The sequence below is a fragment of the Nelumbo lutea genome, chromosome 6, assembly GCF_056320005.1.
Source record: "Nelumbo lutea isolate HS-2025 chromosome 6, American lotus-T2T, whole genome shotgun sequence".
Lineage (NCBI taxonomy): Eukaryota > Viridiplantae > Streptophyta > Magnoliopsida > Proteales > Nelumbonaceae > Nelumbo > Nelumbo lutea.
The window spans coordinates 1,369,835-1,380,171 of record NC_142689.1 but is presented as its reverse complement, the minus strand read 5'-3'; the positions used below and the strand labels follow the sequence as shown (position 1 = coordinate 1,380,171).

Below are 10,337 nucleotides of genomic sequence, written 5' to 3'. Positions count from 1 at the left end.
CGATTCTTCTTCGTTTGGGGTGGGTAATGATTTAGGCACATCCCATTCTCTATAACGATTAACGACGGCACACTCGTTACTCGAAGATCGTAATCATGAGACAAGAGGGTGTACATCTATGAAACATTTACTAATTGCCCTTTCCATATAAACCTGGTCCGGGTTGTGCCCAAATCAGACCAGAAAACGGTTAAAAAAGAAGGGAAAAAAATTAGAATCTACCCAATCCCATACCCGTTTGATATATGTAACAGCTGAAGTTGCTGAATACGAATGACAAAACAATAAACTTTTCCGCTCAGCCACTTCAGCTGTTATCAAATGGCCCTGAAAAGATAGAGATTGCTTTGTAAAAGAAAAGGCTGGTCACTCAGTCTCGGTGTTTTGGTCGAAAGTCCCAAAACCAAAGGTCGGTCTGCTGATCAACGGACGTACGTGTTTGGAATATGTGATTCTTTTACAGGCAAAGGAGTAGTATTGATCTATTTACCGAAACAAGAGGCTGCGCCTTTGCAGTACATCAAATTAAACAAAGAATTAGAAACAGTTCATTAAAACTTCTCTCTTGGATGGCGATTTTCATTTAGATATCCAATAAGGGATCATGGGGATGAGGATAGGGAGTGAAGTCCCTGCCCCAACCCCAACCCTAATCGTAGTCGAACGTATGAACAGTCCGGGTAGCGTATGTAATGTTTTGCTATAAATAAGTAATATAAGCTTTCTAGGTTTAAAAAAAATAAAGCCAACTCCAATCGTAACGTTTTAAATATTTTAAAATATTATTTGTAGATATTCTTAAATAGATTTATATTCATTTCAAATCAAATAGATACTAGCGGAGGGGTCTTACTTTGCAGGGGCTGGAATGGAACCATCGACCCATTGACCTGTTGATTTGGTCCTTGGCAAAAAACCGTTGAATCAGTCAATGATCCATTGACCCAAGTGATCGAATCATCAACCCGTTGATCTATAAAATGATTTTTGGTCGTTTTTTATTTTTTTAATTGGAAACCATCCAAGCAATAAGTTTCATTTTATCCTAATCTCGGTCCCTGGCCAAAAATCATTGAATTGGTCAATGACCCATTAACCCGGGCAATCAAACCATTGATCAGTCAATGATTTTTGGTCGTTTTTTTTATTTTTTAATTTTTGTTGTCAAAATGGGCCATTCATTTGAACCAAACAATCGAACCGTCAACTCGAAAACCGATGGCCAAAATAGTTCTATTTTCAAGTCGTATGAGTTATACACTTGAATGACATAACACGTATGGCACTGCTTAATGGACCCTACACACTCTTTTTTTTTTTTGTAATTTTTAATGTTGGAACAAGTCATCCATTTCTTTTTAATTGAGAACCGTCTAGGCAACCAATTCCGTTTTACCCTAATCTCGATCCCTAGCCAAAAACTATTGAATCGGTCAACGACCCATTAACCCGAGTGGTCAAACCGTCAACCCCTTGACCTATTCAATGGTTTTTGACAATTTTTTTATTTTATTAATTTTTGTTGTCAGAACAGGTCATTCGTTCAAATCAGATGGTCAAACAGTCGACCCAAAAACCGATGGTCATTCATGTGAGTCATACGCTCGAATGACATAACATCATGGTTTTTAAAACCGACCTAGAGATTGAACCAGTCAGGGATTTGATTATTGGGTTGAATGGTTTGACGTTCGAGCCAAACGATTGGCCTGTTTTGAACGATTAGGGTAAAACCGTTTGAACGATTCAATATCTAATTATTAACAATATTTTATAATAACTATTATATATTTATATAATTAGATAATTATATATATATATATATATACTAATTATCTAACAATTTATATAATTAATAGGAAATGGATTGCGGAGAGCACCCCAATCTAACAATTATATATATATAAAAGATTAGTTAAGTGTGAAATCATATTATATTAATTAGAACCTATCTCCAACAAGGATTGGGATTGGGAGTTCATTTTTCTCTCTAACAAGGACCGGGGTAAGAGGATAGGGAGTTACTTAAAAATCAGGGTCAGAGATGGGGGCTGGGGAGTATGATTCCCACCCCAAACCCAATTCATTCCCATTCTTCTTCTTCCTCTTCTTCTTCTTTTTTCTTTTCTCTCTCTCTCCATGGACCAGTTGAGCAAACAAAATAAGCAATATTTTCAAAGAAGTTATTAAAACAAAATGAGCCATTCGTTCAAACCAGATGGTCAAACTAGATGGAATCATCAACCCAGACAACAATTTTTGGCCATTCGTTCAAACAATCGAATCATCAATTCAGACAACAGTTTTTGGCCATTTTTTATTTTTTATTTATTTTTAAATCAGAATGAGCCGTTCATTCAAAGCAGATGGTCAGACTATTTAACCCGGGAATCAATGGCCAAAATGGTTCCATGTCCGATCCAATTTGATCTAATTTTTAAAACCTTGGTTCAAATACCTGAGTCATATTTTGTTTGCATTTTATTGTTTTATTTTAGGAATAAAGTTATGCTTTAAAATCTTCATTTTTGTAGTCAGAGTTAATTAGTATAAAAGTTTCCATATGGATAGTGAGGTGGAAGAAATTAATCAGTTGAGTAGTTGCTCTGACTTTGTCCCTTCAAATCGGACTCTTTTCTTTATCAGTTATGATCGTTTGGGGTTGTAAAAATCTGCAGAGTTTTGTGGTCTAAAGGGGTTGAAGTTATTATGAAAACCCAAAGTATGATATAATTATGTATTTGACCAAAATCCCACAAAGAAATTTACCTAAATAGTTACCAAGCAACCCAATCAGCTTGAAGGAATTCTTTAAGATATCAACTTTCTAGACCCAAAGAAGAAGCTCTTAATCAATATTATTTATAATATAATACTTTACATGCATCAATTATAAATTGTCATTAACAAGTAAACCATGCAACTTTTAAGTTGCAATTTTGTTCATTGTCGGAATTGCAATTGAAATTCCAAAATTTTGGAATTTAACGAAAAAGGTCATTCCTTAATCCCTACTAAACTCTCAGCTGTAAAAACCCCTCCAATCTACAATATCCCAAAAATCCTCTTATTTGTATCAAGTCCTTGACAATCAACCAATTAGTTATTGGGTGTTAAATTGGACAAAAAGAAATGTTTTTAATTGCTAGTTGAATTTTTAAAGTTTTTGGTATAGTTCTAATTTGGAAAACAAGGGATCATTTTACAGATTCTTTAAATGTACTCTAAACCTTAACTAGACATTTCCTCTAAAATGAGTAGTAAATTCCTTTTTTTTTTACAACAATTCATTCTAATACACTTCATTACCAACCCAAGCTTCTCACTTGACCAGATAAAACAACTCAAAGTTAACATAATGCCCAAAATTGGTTTAACCCCCTCCAACTCTAGTGATATGGGTGAAGAAACACTTCTTTGACGCCAAAAAGGCAAAATTAATTCATAAATGCTCAGATTACAAATTCAAGATATAAAATCAGCAAGAAAAGTGAAAATTACAACATCACTTCTTGTAGATCACCATAGATATAACTCTGAATAGTGGACTCATTCCTTTTTTTCAATTTCCTTAATATTACATGTCACACATTACAGGGAATAAAGGGACGAAGACAGAACAGGATGCAGGTGAACTTGCAATTACATGGATTTGATCTTGTGCCTCTCTCCATAGAGTTACTGAGTAATCATCTCAACTACTGGGTCATCGGCCTTAATGGGTTCATTCAATGCAATCAATGTTATGCTTATTAATTAATTATACACCCCGAGTCATCAATAAGGTGATTGAGACTTATCACTCTATCTTATAGAGCTTTAAAATACAACCTACTTTTATCTTTTTTAAGTTTTTTTTTTTTTGTTTGATAATTGAAATAAAAAATTTAACTAAACAGAAGGGGAAATACAACCAAAAGGGTCCAACCAACTGGGCGTACTATACCACCAAACTGACCTATTCCTAAAGCTTATTCGGCTTCTGGGCCACAATATGAACACTAACTGTTAAGTTCTTGTTTTCACAAACTTTACTGAATAAAAATTCAAAATACCAAACTAAACTTTAAAATATTGTCTATCCACACAAAAAAGGTCCAAAATATGCCTTCCATTACAGACTTCAATCAGAGCTTTGGAATCAGAAATTATTACTACCGGACTACTGAGCGCCAATGCTGTCCTTGAGTAAAACAAAGAGCCTCACAGACTGCAGCAAATTCCGCTTCCATAGGCTTAGAGATCTTACCTAATCTTCCACCCACTTTCATCTTGGTAAGTGGTCCAATGTTCTATCAAACCGTAAAGGTTGACTCCATATAAAGGTTTAGGCCTTGAAGGAATTAAATCTGAGTCTCCCTCGGTTACAAACTTACAATTCATGCACATAACTGATTCCATATTCTTGCGTAAAGGCCACTGGGAGCCATCTCACAGAACTAGTAGGGCTATAACTTGTGCAGTTCTAACTCAATCCCAGCCCAATCCAACACAATCTTTTAGGCCCTAGGTTCAAATATTTTTACTTCTGGCTGGACTCGAGCCTAGAAAAAATCCTCTGGTTAAAGCCTAACCAGATGTGAGCCCAAGGGCATAGGGATGGCAATTTTTATCCTGTCCGGTGAGTACTTGCCCCTACCCTCCTCGATGGGGTGTGTTTTTTTATTTTTATTTTTTTGCTTAAAATCAGATTTTGGGATGGGTATGGGTCTTAGGACTTTACAACCCATAAGGGCATAGGTAAAGTATGGTATTAGGCTAATCCTGGCCCTTCCCGACCCGCATGTATATTGTTGCAAGGCATGCGGACTTATGCATTAGATGTTGAATTTAATAATATTTTGAATTTTATGTGAAGGATAATTGATAGCTTATTTGTTTTTTACATGTTTTAATCAAATAATTAGAAATTTAGGTGTTTGTTCATGTTATTTTACTAATTTACTTGTTTATTGCTTATATATAATAAAAAATAACAGGAAATTAAATGTGAATTCTAGACCCAACCCACCTCACCCTCAAATGTGAGGAGGATAAGATCAGGGAGGGTTTTGCATTTTCATGTACAGGAAGAGTTTGGATTGTGAAAATTCAACCCGCTACAGGTTGGAAAATCTAAAGAGGTGGGTAAGGTCTAGAATTTATAAAACCCACACCATTGCCATCCCTAATATAAAGCCACAAAAAGGAAGAAGAAGATGGATGAGCAGAACAAAGCCAATGGAGGACATTGATCTCATCAGATGAAGTTCAACGCTGAGAATAAGATGTCTACGACGGTAGATAAATCCTCTGAAAGAAAAGCACTGACCAAATTAACCACTTCAAATCATTTGGTAGAATGACTAATTGAAGATCAACCCCCTGAGAAGGTCAAACGGCAAGTAGAGTGGCCACAGCTTCAACCAAAAGAAGCAATATAGATTGATGTCTCTACTTAGGCAGCTAAGAACAAAATAATATTCCAGAGCCTCTGATTATCATACATACCATAGTCCATAGGCACCTCCTGCCCTCCCGAAAAGCACTATCGCATTTGATCATGTGTTAACATCCTGAGAAGAGGATGTGTTTTAAGTGTAACCATCAGCATCATGAAGTTTGGTTTTAGCAGAAACAGTATTTTTTTTATCAGAAGGAATACAAGGTTTTATACTCTACATATTTGTATTTATTTGTATATATATATATAATTCTGACTCTATCAAATGTGGTTGACACACAGATTCATGAAAATCCAACCTGAGAAAATTGTAGATTATCAGGATTGAGGACCAAAGATGATTGAAACATTTGTAATAAATGATTTTATTCATTATTACTATTATTTTTTGATAATAAAGAGAACAAGAGTTTAATCGGGGGGGGGGGGGGGGGGGGGGGGAGTCATGATGCATTGCGAGGCCTAACAATTCTCAAGTTGAATGAAATGATGCTATGGCTATGACATATTATCTGACATCACCACTTCTTTTGACCATCTTTATTCTCATTTACATGATCTAAATGTTTGGACAGAGCGCCAACATGATGATCCCTGCCCAAACATTTACATATCGGAGCTCTGTCCAAATAATAATAATAATAATAAAAGAAACAATTTTTAACGTAACAACTAAAAAGTCAACATATATACTGATGCCGTCACCCCATTTCATTAGCCGATCACCAGATTCAGAAAAGCTTAATACTTCAACAATTTTCTTACTACTTTATTCCTTTTAACGCTTGCACTTCTTTCTTCTAGTACAACACCACCTAACACTAAAATTGTGACTTGGGACTGGGAGAAGAGAACATCACGTCTCTTGTCTTTCTAAATTTTAATAAACAAGGGTACTGAACTGTATTTTGATTTGGAGGCAGGTCTTGACTCTTGGCGCTCTCTCTCTCTCTCTCTCTCTCTCTCTCTGTCATACTACTCCCATTTCCCAAATAATGCATATAAGAACCTTTGTTAGCTACTGTCAATCTCCCTATTTCTTTCTTTAAACGCTTTCCTATTTCTGGATTTCTATTTAATTCAACTGTCTCTTTTGTGTTCTGACGAGAACCAACTGTAAACAGACAAACAGCACTGGCCAATGGCCTAACACTACCATTTACTTCAGTCCATGGTCAATCGTCTGAAAACATAGTCTCAATCATCTCCGTTTTTTAAACTCCCGGAGAGAAGCAAATCAAGTAGAGAAGAAAGCTTATCATTACATTATCATCTGAAAGAAAAACCACGAGTTCAAAGTTGGGTATCAAAGGTACTAAGGTTAATTTATGCAAATTACTGAGGTTTAAACATTGAATCAAGCTGGAAGGATACATACTGAAATAAAGTTCTCTATCAATGCTGCATCGAATTGTATGATCGCCCTTCAACCATTCATGGCATTAATAAGCCAAGCTGAAAAATCAAAATGCAAATAAGGCCAAAATAAACCATTAAGAGAATTTACATCACTTGAGTGCAATGCAAATCCAAACCCGCCCACCCACCACCCAGCAAACAAATGACTATCACATACATATTATCATCTCCTATAGGATGAAAACAGCTTACAAATGCCATAAAGGGATCAATATTACCACCATCATCTAAGCCTTATCCCAACTATGTGAAGATCAGTTACATGAATCTTGTTTCGCGATTCCCATTCTGTTATAAAAATTTACTTATATAAAAATCTGCTATAAAAATTTACTCAAATAAAACAAACCAAAGGTCCACAGATGGGCAACTCATGAGGTATTAGCTCCAGTTAAAACTGCAAGTACAGTTTAACAAATTCATCACTGACCACTGAGGGCATTAGAATACCAAGATCTGTAAACAGAAGGGTGAGATACCAGGGTGCTGTTTGAGTTTAACCCCTATCAGATGTTTCAACCTCAACTCCTTTTGGGTTGAGACCCCCAAAATCAAATGGGCATAGGGCAAGGGCCACTTCCTTCTGGTGGGGAGGGTAGATACGTGCAAACTGCAAAGCAAACAAAGATATGATGTTTATTAGTTAATCTGAACCTAATTTGAGTGAATTTGAAGTGGGTATATGCTGATCTGCAACATACATTATGTTGACATCACACTTCAGCATTATCAGCATGTAATAATGAGCATTGTGCCAACTGCCAGTGCCTAATGACAGCAAATCTAGAAGCCAGAACTGTTGGGCGTTCTTTCAACATTATTTTCTCTGTACTAAGAACTCCCTCCTAAAAATAAAAAATAAATAAATATCCCAAATGGGAAGTTCCAAAAAAGAATTCAACAACAACAAGAAGGGAGCAATAAGAAGAAAATAAATAGCTATACTAAGGCTTCATCAATATTTCTGGTTTTAGGGCCAAAAATTCCAGGTCTGGAACAGGCCAGGGTTTGCACAGGTAATGACAAAGCCAAGTTCGGGCTGGTATCAGGATCATAGATATTGCTAAAGGGCCGTGACCAGCAGATAGCCCAGACAATTGCAACCCTAATTAGCCATTTGTAATGAACAGTTCTATGAAGATCTCCTATATTATAAAGATAAATATCATGCCATCATTATTCAGTAGACTTCTCTCTAGATATCTCCTCCAGGATTTTATTCACCATCAAAAACACATGTGACAACATAAGAGGTTTCTATGGCAATCCAATTGATTAGATTTTTTCACCGAGGAATGACACCAAATTAGACTCCAACTATAAATTCCTATAACATTACCTTGTAGCTTCCAGCAACCACAAAAACCGGATTTCTTCATGTCATGAGCCATCAATGCAATCTGATATGTTCCCATCATGTTAATTGTCCCTCCACTTTCAACTATTCCATAGCCCCAACAAACACTGTGTCAACTTTATCCATTGCATAAGTCGCTGCAGAGTCAATTAGAAGCTTTAGAGTTACATCAAGGTTTGCAAGCTCATTAAACAATTGTAATCCTGTCCTATTTGGTCTTCCTTTGCATATTTCAAATGCATGCAAGAAATAACCTCCAGGTAATTGCATTGACATAACTAAATTGGAGCCCAAAGAAAATGGAGAGTAAAACAACAATCCAAGTAGTGCAATCAATTGGACTATTATAATAATTTCTTTTTCTTCGTTTCCTTTTTGTTGATTGGTCTGCTTTTTCTTAAATTTCTGACAGCATTAGAGGTGTGATTAAAGTACTTAGTCCATCTAGAAGGCCTCTAGGTGGATGAGGGACCACTAAAGATTTCTTGTTCATTTTCATATACACCCTAATTTTTGATATATAGTTTATAGTCAATAATAATTGATTCGCCTTATCCCACCCCAGCACCACCTCTAAACATCATATTAGAATAAATTAATTAAATGCAGGAACTAAACACATTGATGTTTTCACTTGAGGATTGTATCTCCAAAACTGAAAATTTAATCTTGCTGAATAGTGAAATGCAAGTATATCCACTTTTTTCATCAATTTTATAATTATTTAGATGGATGGCAATGTAATCATGCAAACCTTTAAAGTAGACAACATTTCTACTCAAACATTCACTTTTACCCTGTTTGCAGTTGAAACAAGAAATGGACGAAACAATCCTGTTCCCAAAACCCAGAAGAGTTCATTACTTTGCTCTGCAATCCTTGGAATCTCCAATAAAACTCCTGAGAAACCATGCACCAAGATGGTACAATCATCAAACCACAATAAGCTTATATACATCACGAGATATCTCCCCAAACTTCTCTCCATGTTCAATCAAGCGAAATTTTGTAGTATTAAACTCCTCATATTCTAAAGCTGAGGTTCTGGTTACATATTGCATGAATGGATCACAACCAGCAGTCAAGGAGATTGAGGTTGTATCCCATGAGGCCATGACTAAAATGCACAAAATGGGGTTAACTTTCTTTATTTTTATAGTAGAAACAAAGTTCAATAAAAGAAAAGGAAGAAGAGAGATATAATCCAAGATAATGACTCATCACCAAAATATCCAAAAGCAGATGGTACATTGTTCATTTTCCTTATGGTACATACTTTATGCCGAAAATACATCATTACCTCCCCTATCAACTGTTGGACCCTCTATCCGATAAACAAGATCCATTCTGCAATTAAAAAAAGAAAAGCACCCAAATGAAGGCTTATGACTCCTTTTATCATTTCAGTAACCCAATCATCTCAACCCTTTTATCTTCCATTCAAACCATACCATCTAAACATACTTACAGCTTCCAATCACCCTCACCCCCACCCATTCAAAACCCCCAGTCTTCCACCATCAAATGGTACCTCGCCTATTGGTAGGAATTAGGAAAGCCTACATGTTGAACTCATCAAATGGTACCTCTCTTTCTCTTCCAACCATTTTACTTGAAAGAAGAAGAACGTAGCTCCTCGTTTTTAGTTTATTCACTCTACCTAGCAAGATGAAAATAATTTCATATAAACACCTTTGTTTTTCCTTTTTTGAGTTGTAAGTTGATCATGCATGATAAGGTAAGAATCCCCAAACTCTATTTGGTGATTATGGTGCTAAGAAACATTCTCCAAGTGCAAGAGAAATCAATGACAGCAGGATAGAAGATTTGATAGTATGAGCAGAGAAAAAAACAGAAAGTAAACAAAACAAAACAAGGATGTTGATGTTGGCATCCATAACCAGTAAAAACTTAAAAGATTTCTGATACACAACTTGTCTAGAAAAATATATTGTTTGCTTACAGAAGCTGTGGAATAAAATTCTGAAGCAGAAAAATTCTTAATGAATGCCTGGAGTAAATGAAACTGTTTAATGGAGAAGATATTCTTTTATTTTAAACTGAGGCTCAGAACTTCAGATTTTTACAAATCATTAGGCCCCATGCCTACATAAGCTT

At 35.7% G+C, this 10,337-nt stretch overlaps 1 pseudogene; it reads right to left on the bottom strand.

The window, feature by feature from the left end:
• Nucleotides 1-7,124: 7,124 nt before the first annotated feature.
• Nucleotides 7,125-9,334, bottom strand: LOC148846741 (uncharacterized; annotated as a pseudogene).
• Between the last annotated feature and the right edge of the window lie 1,003 nt (nucleotides 9,335-10,337).